This window comes from Oreochromis aureus, linkage group 1, assembly GCF_013358895.1.
Source record: "Oreochromis aureus strain Israel breed Guangdong linkage group 1, ZZ_aureus, whole genome shotgun sequence".
In the NCBI taxonomy this organism is placed as follows: Eukaryota; Metazoa; Chordata; class Actinopteri; order Cichliformes; family Cichlidae; genus Oreochromis; species Oreochromis aureus.
Window position 1 is genome coordinate 7,100,610 of NC_052942.1, and position 13,523 is coordinate 7,114,132.

Genomic DNA, 13,523 nt, shown 5'->3' on the forward strand with positions numbered 1-13,523 from the left:
AAACTCGGTCAGCCTGCGACCCGGAGGCCGTTTAGGGTCTGCGCGCGATTAAGCTTAACCCCGAGCCCTCTTGCTCTTGTGGTGTGTTTGAACGAGTCAAGTTAGAGAGGGAGGAGGTCACAACATCTGTAGCAATCCCTTTGACAGCTGTTTTCAAATGAGGTTTAACGAGGCTGACCCCACGCTTTAAGAATGGGGTTACAAATCTAAACAATTTTGAGAAAATAGATGCTATTCCTCGTCCGTAAATTACGGGCGCCCCTGAAAAGCCTGGCAGCCCGTTACCAGCTTGCGATTCGTAATACTTTATAAATCTATTATTATCCATATTTTTGTTATTAGATGAGATCCTTGACAGGGCGGAAATGTAGCTTTACTATCGTTTTACCGTAGGTAAAGTTTACAGGCTCGTTCTGATCAGTTTTGATTTCAATATGGATATTTTCTATGTGTTTCCGAGCAACAGGAATGTAGTCTGGTTTGTTAAAGCAAAGGTTCACGATATCTCCGTAATTACCCTCTATTCTGACAGTACGCAGCAGGGGCGAATAGCTATCACCTACCAGCTGCAAGGCTGCTATATCTGAATAACAGAATAGATGATAACATCCCGCTTTTATATCTGCAGGATATGGGGCAAATTTGCGCTCAAACCGTTGCCAGACACCTGCCGGTACACCAAGCATATATGCCAGAGGAGGGAAAAACCTGAGTTGATATATGCCCCCAGCGGTGAATTCAAACTTTTTAACAATGGGGTGATATTTAAGATAAATATCTGAGTCGAAACGCCTGAGGCAGGCTTCAACCTCTGCTCTCAACGTATTAGCGTCCTCGTAAAACCCAGCGCGTATTTTTGTCTTAACCACGTCATCAGGCCGCTGCTCAGCATCGCCTTTCCTCCTCCATTCAAAATAAGCCTTATCATTCGGGATATTAAGCCATGTATAGGGATATGAAATTTCAGTGAGAGCCACCTCCCAGGCCCCATCGAGATTGAGATGGTGAGCCAAATCCACACGAAAGGAGCTACTTGTGTTATTTTTAAAAACATTCAGACTTGCGTTTGATGGTAGTGTGACGTAGAAACCCTGCGCCCTGAGAGTCATGCTGAACCGTTACAAAGGCTAGCCGGGTGAGAGTGATGTACGGAGTTCGTTATGTCAGGTTTTTAAGCTCACTGGCTTTAATCCAGCTATTAAACTTTTCAGGCCAATTCCTCCATTTCACCAGGAAATAAAGCTGTCCCCTCTGTTTACGTTTTGAGAGAATTTTGTCTATGTGATAAAGCTTATCCTTGCAAAGAGCGATTTTCTGCAGCTCATGCTCATAAAAACTACCTATAATTTCTTCCCCATCGTAATCTTTGATTTTATAAACAGGAGGGTCTCTAGGTATGCATTGATCAATCGTAAATACCTCGCTTGTGAATGTTTGCTCATAACGCTTATCAAAGACACCTCTAACTTTAGAGAGCCTGACAAGATCTCCTTTTAAATTTCATGGGCTTTTTTCACAACGAGACGAAGTGCCATATAGGTTTTGAAATACTAATGCTACATTGTCTGATTTTACTTGATTCGGGGCCATTTTTATGGAACGATGATAACTAGTGTTATAGCTTTGTAATAAATCTTGTAACACATCGATATATCTACGGGTATTTTGAGCAGTGAAATATCTATACATTTTACTTTTAAGAGTTCTATTAAACCTTTCACAGACTGAGGCTTTTAGATCGCTCCTGTAGCAAAATGATTTATACCATGCTTTTTCATTAAAGATTGAAAACTGGAATTAAAAATTCCTTACCACTATCTGTCTGTAGCTTTTGAGGAATTTGGCTGTCTTTTAAGACAGCCTCAAAAGCCTTAGTGACCTGAACTCCTGTTTTGTTTTTCAACACTCTTGCATAGGCTTTTTTAGAGAAAACATCTATAACTGTAAGTAAATATTGATAGCCATCGTTATGCTCAGCTAGCGCTCTCATATCACAAAGGTCTGCTTGAAATTGATTAAGAGGTCTGGGGACAAACACACGGTTTCTCGGAAAGCGCAGGCGTGCAGCTCGGTGTAATGTGTACGCATCCTGTTCTGCGAGGAAGTTTTGAGCTGTTTGCGCGTTAATCTTTGTACCAGTTTCATCCTGCACGCTTTTAATCAATTTATGCACTCCGCAGAAACTACCGGGGTGAGATGGGTCGTAATATGCCCGTTTCAATAGAATCTGCTCTGCCATGTGTGTTCTTTGAAGTTATGTTTAACTATGGTTTTATTTCATGATCGAGCAGTTACTTATCTCATGTAACAACTTCATGAAAATATTTTATTTGTTGTCATTAAAACATTACACTTTGATTCTAGTAAAAACAAAAATAACGAGTTTGATTCTTGCAATGATTTTCCAAGAAAGTTTTATTTCATGTAAAGGTTTTCCAAAAACAATTTATTTTATGTAATGAAAAACAATACATTTGAACGAGTAAAAACAAATAATGAGTTTGATTCTTGCAATGCTTTTCCAAGAAAGTTTTATTTGATACAACGTTTTTCCAAAAACAATTTATTTGATGTAATGAAAAAACAATACAAACAAAAAAAAAACATTACATCTGAAACGAGTAAAAAACAAACAAACAAAAACTTAACAGTAAGAAAAATAATAGGAAAGAGAAGAAAAACAAATACTAGGACAGCCACAGTGAGTAATTGTCATCTAACACTTGATCAATTATTGTACGAGTAACTTCAGTGACACTGGCATCGATTTCTTGCAGAGTGCCCTCTATATCGCGGGCGTCTCTGAGTTCAAAGAGATACGCCTGGGCCACACCTCTGACTTGCTCGGGTGGTGGTGAAAAGCCTTCTAACCGTAAAATTTGTAATAATGTGTTGGTGAAATGTCCGTTCCATAATCTTTTGCAGAGTTCATCATAGTACTTGAAAAAGTAATATTTTTCCAACGGGAAAAGACAAGAATGGCGTCTCTGTGAGGGGTGGGAGACTGCGCATCCTTGACACACGTCTTGTCGGTGTTTCTGGAGTAGCGACATGACAAGATACTTGAGAGTTAGTTTTATAAGTTCAAAAACGGCTGTGGGGAGTAGAGTAGCGGCCTCGTCAATGTCCAGGGATGAAGATTGTCCACTGCTCACCCCAGGGTGGGGATCATTGTCTTCAGGCTCTCTGAAAAGAGCCCGGCACACAGGGTCACCCAAAGCCCAGAGCGAGACACCGGAGACTGGGTTGTTTACCGGGGTCTGTTCGGGTGATTGCCAGCCGAGAGCAGGGTGGCGGGGCGAGTTCCAACCTTGAGGTGATGGAGGCAGGAGCGGCGAATCTGCACGCATAACGGCCGGAGATGATGACCCCCGGTGGGGACTCTGCGGTGGAGTAGCAAGATCCATCACGGGGTTCCCGGCTGGAGTAGAAGCAGCTGCTGGCCGAAAGGATGCTGGGGTTAGAGCAGAGGGAGTTCCAGAGCTGTGGTGACTCATGGCTGTTTTTACAGACGATGTGGAGGAGACGGTCGTTGCGGTTTTTAAAAGCACTGGGGAGGAGGAGGCGGGGTAAGGGGACCGGATGAGGGGGGCAGGGTTATTTTGAGTGCGGGGGGTTATTTCCAACCAGGACCAACTCAGAGGTGCGTGTACTTAGCTTAAAAAGCTCTAAAATTCTGCCGTTCTTTTCCCCCACCATCTTCAGCCAGTCTTGAATGGGAATCCGAAGCAATGTGTTGAAAACGCCTGAGTGGGTGTTCGTAAGCTCCAGCACGAACTCATCCTTGCCGGCATTTTCTGCTGTCTGACGACTGGCCTTACAGACCCACCTGCAAAACGGCGTGCTCTTAGTCTCCCACTGCGCATATGTCACGGTTTTTCTCACCGCGTTTAAAGGCCGGTGTTGTTGGGTGAATGGTGGAAACTCATGGGCCCCTTTGAAAACACGAGGCGTCTGCGTTTCTTGGTCCCTTGTTCGCGGTTGCTGGGAGCTCGTATCCTGCAGGCTCTTCTGGATTTCAGGGGTCGCGATGAGGGTCAAAACAGCCCAGTCAGACGAGCTAAAAGCAATCCGTGGTGTCAGCGGGCCAAAACTTTCACCTGCTTTCAGCTGGTAGAAATAGATTTGGCTCTCCGGGAGGCTGAAAGCATAGCCCCAAAATCCCCCGGTGTTGAGAGGGAATCTCTCCTCCATAGGGATAGCAGATGCATGTTGGACCCTACAGAGATGCAATCGTCTGAGTTGCACTGGCGTGGCAGAGGCTCTGTAGCTGGTTACGGGGGTCTGAGAGACCACAGTGAGGTTGGTAGGTCTGGTGGCCATGTTGTTTTGTGAAAAAAGGAGAAAACTTGTTTTTCTGAGAGGGAAAAACTGTTAAATTCAACTTGAAATGTGAGATTATTTATCCTGATGCAGGTGAGAGAATAGACCTATCGCTGAGAAGATAAATCGGACCTGTATCCGATTGGGTGAGCGGGGTGCGAATGGATCCGCCCCTTTGTTATGTAATTGTCAGCGGGGCAGTAAGGTTTACCTGGTATGATTGATATGCACACAGGTAAAAGTGACGCGAATTGTTTTAGTGGTCTAGCGAAGGGGGTATTATTGTGAATTGGTCTGAGTACCGCTAATTGTTTTAGTGGTCTAGCCAAGGGGGTATTATTGTGAATTGGTCTGAGTACCGCTAATTGTTTTAGTGGTCTAGCGAAGGGGGTATTATTGTGAATTGGTCTGAGTACCGCTAATTGTTTTAGCGGTCTGGCAAGGGGGTATTATTGTGAATTGGTCTGAGTACCGCTAATTGTTTTAGCGGTCTGGCGAAGGGGGTATTATTGTGAATTGGTCTGAGTACCGCTAATTGTTTTAGTGGTCTGGCGAAGGGGTATTATTGTGAATTGGTCTGAGTGGCGGCAGGGCAGCGGGGCACCTGGGAGGCGGAGTGGATCTCCGGCGCAAATTTCAAACGAGGTAAGCAGCATTCGGGGATGAGCCGGGGAACGAACAAGAAGGAAAAAGAGAATGCTCTGGTTGCGGGCCGGTGCGGGCTCGGAGCGAAGGGAGAACTTAGACTCTGAGCGGGATTTGAGAAAAAAAGACTAAGGCTTTTGTTTCAGGATTTGCCCTGTTATCGAGTATAAGGCAACAAAACTGGCAACAAATTCCTCCACTACAAACCAGTCTGATACCACTTCTTTGCAGTGTTCACGTTTACTAAGGCACTACCCAAAAGGCGCCACAAGAGGGCACTCCAACACAAGAGATGAGGTGAATGAGCAGAATTTCTGCTGAAAAGAGGCAGAAGGTTCTGTATGTAGAAAAAGAAACACTGTTGAACCATGTGTGAAATAAATAAAGAAATGAAATGAAAGAACAACCTGGTTCTGCTCAAATTCACCAATCAGAGGTACTGCCTCAGTCTGCTTCATCAGGCTGTGTACTTGTTTCTGCCATGGAGCGTTAACAAGAATCTGAGGTCCATATTAGAAAAGCTGCTAAAATCATAAAACTTTGCAGAATTGTAATAAATTAGCAATATAAATTACAGGTCTGTGATAGTGTATCAATTTGTAGTGAAAAAAAAAAATGTTGAACAAGGTGGGATTGAACTCACGACCTTTGAGCTGCAGAGCCATGTCATTACTGATTGCGCCACCTGGAAAGGGGGCGGGGGTCTGAAAGACAGAGACTTCAGCGGTCAGAATTAGATTGCGGTGAGAGGCGAAAAACACCGTTTTTTGGAGTTACAAAACATCGTGTCACTCAAAAACTAGGAGGGCTAGCAGCATAATTCTTGTACTGGGTGAATCAGCGGACTTTGGTGTACTTTGACTGCGATTTTCATAGCTCTTTGTAACTCCGTCGCGGAGATATGACGAGAGAAGAAACGGCTTCATTTTCGGAGTTTGAAAACTGAGAGGAGGACCGATTTCCACCCCTCAAACAAACGTAATTCATTGCTCAACGGTAAGATAATTGTAAAAACTGCTTCCACTGTGAGTGTCAGCAGTGTCTGAAGATATATTGGCACAAGCCTCATGTCCTAACTTTGCTTTGTTAAAGAGATATGGCGATTTGAAAATGCCTCCCGTTTCAGAATTTCAGCTCTGAATTTCAAAACCTCCCCATAGACTTTGAATGGGGAGTATTGAGACCTTGTGTCACTCTGAGGCAAATTGCGAAAAAACGGTAAATCTCACAATAAAGATAGTGACATTGTCTGAAAGCCAGCAAAAATACCTACGTTTTGACATATAATTTGTGGGGGTTGAGTGGAAATTGAGCGAGTAGCAAGAAGTTGTTTAGACATGAAGAGAAAATTCAGAACGGACCAGCACTCACTCTGACTTAATTGCATAGCAACCATAGCAACGCATGTATTTTCTGAAAAATCACAATTTTGCAACTGAAAACTTGAAGAGGTATAAAATTAAAACGGTAGAAGATCTGAAAAAGCTGAATCAGACAGGAATAGCCCAATAAATTGAGTTTCTAGGTGAAAGAATGAGGAGGTAGTTAAGTTTCAAAAACAAGCAAGTTTTAGCAGAATTGTGGAAGTTTCCCATTCATTTCAATGGGACAAATTAAAGGAAAAAAGTGTAATATTTTAAAAAGTATAACAGTAATAAACACCAAAAGTCATAGCCGGCATTAGCAGAAAGAGCAGAACAGTTTAGAGTTTGAACGGAGAAAATCGGCTGAAAACTGATGGAGTAGATAAGTGCCAAAAAGTGTACGGAAGCAACTGGAATATAGTGGAATAAAGAATAAAGAGAAACAGGAACTCAATAGTGTGGAAGCCCTATTAGGGCATCCACACAATAAAGAGAAACAGGAACTCAATAGTGTGGAAGCCCTTTTAGGGCATCCACACAATAAAGAGAAACAGGAACTCAATAGTGTGGATGCTTAAAGCATCCACACAACTAGAAAAATTTGCATTTCCTGCGAAAATGCAGTGTGGATGCTTTAAAACTGAAGCTGTCTGCTGAAACTAGCTGAAAAAGCTGAAAAGTTGCAGAAATTGTAAAAACTTTGCAGAAGCAAAGGAACTTTGCTAAAATGTAGTAACTTAGCAGAACTGCAATATCTTAGAGGAAACATAATACTTGGCAGAAATACAATAGCATAGCAGAACTTAGCAGAAATATTGTAACTTAGCAGAAACACGATAACTTCTCAAAAATACAAGAATTTAGGAGAAATAGTATAAGATAACAGAAAGAATATATTTAATTCAATTTTCAATTCAATTTTATTTATATAGCGCCAAATCACAACAAAAGTCGCCTCAAGGCGCTTTATATTGTACAGTAGATAGCACAATAATAAATACAGAGAAAAACCCAACAATCATATGACCCCTATGAGCAAGCACTTTGGCGACAGTGGGAAGGAAAAACTCCCTTTAACAGGAAGAAACCTCCGGCAGAACCAGGCTCAGGGAGGGCGGCCATCTGCTGCGACGGTTGGGGTGAAAGAAGGAAAACAGGATGAAAGACATGCTGTGGAAGAGAGACAGAGATTAATAACAGATATGATTCGATGCAGAGAGGTCTATTAACACATAGTGAGTGAGAAAGGTGACTGGAAGGGAAAAACTCAATGCATCATGGGAATCCCCGGCAGCCTACGTCTATTGCAGCATAACTAAGGGAGGATTCAGGGTCACCTGGTCCAGCACTAACTATATGCTTTAGCAAAAAGGAAAGTTTTAAGCCTAATTTAGCCAAACATTCTTGAACATTACAGAAATACTATGATTTAGAAAAACAGTACAACATAGATGAAATGCTGTGATTTATCAGAGACACTGTAATATACTATGAATATTGTAATTTTATATAAATACTATGTTTTAGCAAAAATACTCCAGTTTAGCACAAATATTATAACATAGCAGAAATACTATTCTATAGCAGAAATGCTATATTTAGAAAGAAAAATATAATATAGTAGAAATACTATGATTTAGCAGAAATCCTACAATATAGCTTAATAACAATGATTTAGAACAGATACTATGATTGAGCAGAATAGTAATAACTTAAGTAAAAATATTGGGAAGGTAAAATGACAAGCTGAATAAAAAGGACCATGGTTAAGTTTGCTCAAAACTCATTTTTGTTTACCTCTGAAAAAATAAAATAAAAATACATTTAGGAAAAAAACAAATAAGAACAGCCAACAGATACATGCAAAATCAAATATGGATATACAAATCAACAGATACACACAAAATCAAATATGGATGGATGGATGGGGGAATCTTCAAGTGTTAACAATTTATCATTAAAATATGAATTATTAAAGATATTTGACTTGTAATGCACCATAACTGAGTAGAGGCGAAGCAAAAACTGCCTTGACCTGCCCTCAAACAATGTTTTATAAATCTAAATCTATATGGAGTATCAAAATCATTCTTTCACCGTAAGAAACAGCAGGCTTTGGTGAACAGTCATGGAAATTTTCAGGTCTCTGTGGAAATCCATCAAAAAGATATGACGAGAGAAAAAAGTGCCTCATTTCCAGAGTTTGAAATCTGAAGAAATCTGAGCGAGGGACGAATTTCCTACCCTCAAACAAACCCAATTCATGGCCAAATGGTAATAGGTGAGAAAGAAATTCTTGAATTGTGAGCGTCAGGAGTGTCTGAAGATATATTGGCACAAGCCTCATGTCTTAACTTCGCTGCATTAAGGAGATATGATGATTTGAAAATGCCTCTCATTAGAGACATCCAGCGGTGATTTTGAACAAGCTCTCCATTGACTTTCTATGGAGAGTTTCCAGACTTTGTGTTGGTCTGAGGAGATTTGCCAAAATTCTATTATACAGAAATACTGTAATCAGCACATATACTGTAACATGACAGAAATTCCTCCACTTAGTAGTAATACTATAACATAAGACAAATATTATGATTTGGCACAAAAACCATGATTTGGCAAAAATACTATGATTTAGCAGAAATACTATGATTGAGCAGAAGTACTAAGATGTAGTAAATGTACTTTGATTTAACAGAAATACAATTATGGAGGAGTAATACTTTAAAATGGGAGAAATATTGATACACACACACACACACACACAGAGCCTAAAGGGAACAGTATTTGTGCCATGGAGTGTTAACAAGAATCTGAGGTCCATATTAGAAAAGCTGCTAAAATCATAAAAGTTTGCAGAATTGTAATAAATGATCAATATGAATTAGTGGTCTGTGATAGTGTAGTAAATTGTAGGTAAAAAAAACATGTTGCCCAAGGTGGAATTGAACCCACGACCTTTGGGTTGCAGACCTGTGTCATTACAAACTGTGCCACTGGGAAAGAGAACGAGCGCCTGGAAAACAGGGTGATGAGCAGTCAGAATTAGATCGCGGTGAGAGGCAAAGAGCGCCGTTTTTTGGAGTTACAAAACGTCGTGTAACTCAAAAACTAGGTGGACTAGAAGCATAATTCTTGTACTGGGCGAATCAGCGGACTTTGGTGTACTTTGACTGCGATTTTCATTGCTCTTTGTACATCCATCGTTGAGATATGACGAGAGAAGAAACGGCAGACCTCAGATATGATTGGCTGGCTGTGAAGCCGTGCAGGCCCTGATATGTAAATTTGAATGTCTCAGTCCTCACAGAGGACCTGGCAAAAATATATAGAAATAGTATGATTAAGCATAAATACTACATTTAGCAGAAATACTGTATTAAGCACAAATCCTATAAAAAGCAGAAATACTATATTAAGCAATATAAATATCCTATAAAAATCCTATGAAAAGCAAAAATACTGTACTCTGATTTGGTAGAAAAACTATAATTAATCAGAAATACTATATTTGGCAGAAATACTATATTTAGCACAAATCTTATAAAATAGCAGAAATAATATGATTTAGCACAATAGTAATAACTTAAACAGAAAAATTGGAAAAGCAAAATGGACAGCTGAAAAAATGCTGAACATGCTAAGGAGTCTTCAAATGTACTTGTTAAATGAAAAAAAATCAGCAAAAAAAAAGTATAACAGTCACACAATCACAAATATGGACACATATGGAAACACACATGCACAGAGAGACACACAGGATCAAATTCAGTCAACCAGTCTAAATATATTGAATTTGAATCTTACAATGAGATGATCCCATAAAAAGGCTTTCTCTCTCTCTCTCTCTCTCTCTCTCTCTCGCTCTCTGTCACACACACACACACACGCACACACACACACACACACACACACACACACACAAGATCCAATTCAGTCAACCATTCTAAATATATTGAATTTGAATCTTACAATGAGATGATCCCATAAAAAGGCTTCCTCTGTCTCTCTCTCTCTCTATCACACACACACACACACACAAACACACACACACACACACACGCACACACACACACACACACACACAGGGAGAGAGAAGTAAGTTTCTAGCTCAGTCAAGCAGCCTGGGAGCTGCTGAATTTGAATCCACCAATCAGAGAGCCTGTGCCCTTTTTCCCGCCAAAACAGGTGCAGCAGCAGAGAGACACAGGATTTTTGCAGTCTATTTCTCATAATGACGACTCCCCTCAAACAAATGACCATAATTTCCTAACCGTAGGGGCTAGAACGGTCATTCTTACACCGTTTTGTTCAGAAGAGATGGGGGAATCTTAAAGTGTTGACAATTTATCATTAAAATATGAATTATTAAAGATATTTGACTTCTAATGCACCATAACTGAGTAGAGCAAAGCAAAAACTGCCTTGACTTGCCCTCAAACAACGCTTTCTAACTCTAAATCTATTTGGAGTATCAATATCATTCTTTCACCGTAAGAGACAGCAGGCTTTGGTGAACAATCATGGAAATTTTCAGGTCTCTGTGGAAATCCATTAAAAAGATATGACGAGAGAAAAAAGTGGTTCATTTCCAGAGTTTGAAATCTGAAGAAATCTGAGCAAACGACGAATTTCCTACCCTCAAACAAGTCTAACTCATTTCAGAACGGTAATAGGTGAGAAAGAAATTCTTGAATTGTGAGCGTCAGGAGTGTCTGAAGATATACTGGGACAAGCCTCATGTTTTAACTTCGCTTCCTTAAGGAGATATGACGATTCGAATATGCCTCTCATTGCAGAAATCAAGCGGTGATTTTGAACAAACTCTCCATTGACTTTCTATGGAGAGTTTTCAGACTTTGTGTTGGTCTGAGGAGATTTGCCAAAATTCTATAAATCTCACAACCATGATAGTGACATTTTCTGAAAGCCAGCAAAAATACCTACGTTTTGATGTATAATTTGTGGAAGTTGAGTGAAAATTGAGCAAGTAGCAAGAAGTTGTTCGGACATGAAGAGAAGACTGCAAAACCTTCAGTGGCACACTGGAAGCCAAGTGCATAGCAACCATAACAACGCATGTATTTTGTGAAAAATCACAATTTTGCAACTGAAAACTTTAAGAGGCATAAAAGTAAAATGGTAAAAGATTTGAAAAAGCTGATTTATACCTGAATAGCCCAATAATTTGTGAACATTTTAAAGTTTGAATGGTTGTTCTACGTGAAAATATGACAAAGTAGTTAAGTTTCAAAAACAAGCAAGTTTTAGCAGAATTGCGGAAGTTTCCCATTCATTTCAATGGGACAAATTAAAGGAAAAAAGCTTAATATTTTAAAAAGTATAATAGTATAAAATACCAAAAGATATTGCCGGAAAGAGCAAAAATAGCAGAATAGTTTAAAATTTGAACGGTGAAAATCGGCTGAAAATTGTGGAAGTAGATCCACGGCGAAAAACATACGGAAGCAAGTAGAACTAGAAAAATTTGCATTTCCTGCGAAAATGCTGTGTGGATGCCGGAACGCTGAAGCTGTCTGCTGAAAATGACTGAAAAAGATGAAAAGCTGCAAGAATTGTATGGCAGTAAAGAAACTGAAAAATTATGCTGAAAACAAGTGAAAAAAAAACCAGAAGTTTTTGCTGAAAAGAGGTGAAAAGGCAAAGATTCTGCTTCAAAGGGGTACAGAAGTTCAAATTTGTACTGAAAAGAGGTGAAAGGGTGTCCTCTGAAATGAGCAGAAGATACTGAGATTTGTACTGATAAGAGGTGAAAGGCTGAAAATTCTGCTTAAAATAGGTGAATCAGCACAATTTCTACTGGAAAGAGGTAAAGAAGTAGTTGGACTGAAAACAGGTGAATCAGCAGAATGTCTGCTAAAAAAGAGATTTCAGTTGAAAACACCTGAAAAATCTGGGATTTGTGCTGAAAAGGGGTGAAAAAACTCACAATTCTGCTGAAAAGGGTTGAAGAAGAGGTGTTGGGCTGTTGAGAAGAGTTAAATAAGTTGAACTGATATGTTTGGGTACAAATACTATGATTTGGCAGAAATAGTATGATTTGGCAATAATACTGCGTTTTAGCACAACTACTGAGATTTGATTGAAATACTATGATTTAGAAAAGATATTATGACTTTGTACAAATACAATGTTTTGGCACAAATACTATGATTTGGTTCAGATGCCATGATTTGAAACAAATACTATGATTTGGCAGAAATACTGTTATTTAGTTGAAATACTATGATTTTCCAGAAATATTATGCCTTAGTAGTAATACTATAACATGACAGATATATGATGATTTTGCAGACATTCTGGTTTTACACAAGTACTATAATGTGGCAGAAATACTATGTTTTAGCACAAATACTATGATTTGCTATAAATACTATGATTTGGCACATATATTGTATTCAGCAGATATACTATAACAAAATAGAGAGTCTACGACTTAGTAATAATACTATAACATAATAGATATACTATGATTTTGCAGACAGTCTATGTCTTTGCACAACTAGCACAATGTGGCAGAAATACTATGGTTTGGCACAAGTACCATGGTTTAGTAGAAATACTACGAATTGGCAGAAATACTGTGACTTAGTACTAATACTTTAACATAACAGATATACTGTGATTTTGCAGAAATAGTATGTTTTTGCACATATACTACGATTTCGCTCAAATACTATGAAATTGCAGTAATACTATGATTCTGAAGGAATACTATGATTTCGTAGAAATACTATGCCTTAGTAGTAATACTATAACATAACAGATATACTGTGATTTTGCAGACATAGTATGTTTTTGCACGAATACTACGATTTTGCTCAAATACTACGAAATTGCAGTAATACTATGATTTTGAAGGAATACTATGATTTGGTAGAAATACTATGCCTTAGTAGTAATACTATAACACAACAGATATACTGTGATTTTGCAGACATTCTATGTTTTTGCACAAATACTACAATTTGGCAGAAATACTATGTTTGGGCACAAATACTATGATTTGCTATAAATACTATGATTTGGCACATATACTATAATCAGCAGATATACTATAACATAACAGAAATTCTATGACTTAGTAGTAATACTATAACATAACAGAAATTTTAATTGGGCACAAATAACATGATTTGGCACAAATACCATGATTTGGCAAAAACATACCAT